The sequence below is a fragment of the Arachis duranensis genome, chromosome 3 (assembly GCF_000817695.3).
Source record: "Arachis duranensis cultivar V14167 chromosome 3, aradu.V14167.gnm2.J7QH, whole genome shotgun sequence".
In the NCBI taxonomy this organism is placed as follows: Eukaryota; Viridiplantae; Streptophyta; class Magnoliopsida; order Fabales; family Fabaceae; genus Arachis; species Arachis duranensis.
The window spans coordinates 96,372,733-96,373,599 of record NC_029774.3 but is presented as its reverse complement, the minus strand read 5'-3'; positions in this window follow the sequence as shown (position 1 = coordinate 96,373,599).

Genomic DNA, 867 nt, shown 5'->3' with positions numbered 1-867 from the left:
CCACTGAGGAAGACCTCAATGGACGTCCACTGGCCTCCACTGAGTTCCCCAATGAGGAACCATGGGACTCTGAGGCTCAAACTGAGACCATAGAGATTCCATTGGACTTACTTCTGCCATTCATGAGCTCTGATGAGTATTCTTCCTCTGAAGAGGATGAATATGTCACTGAAGAGCAAGTTGCTAAATACCTTGGAGCAATCATGAAGATAAATGACAAGCTATTTGGAAATGAGACTTGGGAGGATGAACCTCCTTTGCTCACCAAAGAACTGGATGACTTGTCTAGGCAGAAACTGCCTCGAAAGAGACAGGATCCTGGGAAGTTTTCAATACCTTGTACCATAGGCACCATGACCTTCAACAAGGCCTTGTGTGACTTAGGGTCAAGTGTAAACCTCATGCCTTTCTCTGTAATGGAGAAGTTAGGGATCTCTGAGGTGCAAGCTGCAAAAATCTCACTAGAGATGGCAGACAATTCAAGAAAACAAGCCGATGGACTTGTAGAGGATGTTCTGGTTAAAGTTGAAGACCATTACATCCCTACTGATTTCATAGTCCTAGAGACTGGGAAGTGCATGGATGAATCCATCATCCTTGGCAGACCCTTCCTAGCCACAGCAAGGGCTGTGATTGATGTTGATAGAGGAGAGTTGATCATTCAAGTGAATGAAGAATCCTTCGTGTTTAAGGCCCAAAGATACCCCTCTGTCATCATGGAGAGGAAGCATGAAGAGCTTCTCTCAAAAACAGAGCCCCCACAGTCAAACTCTAAGTTTGGTGTTGGAAGGCCACAACCCAACTCTAAGTTTAGTGTTAAACCGCCACATTCAAACTCTAAGTTTGGTGTTGGGAGGCCACAACCAA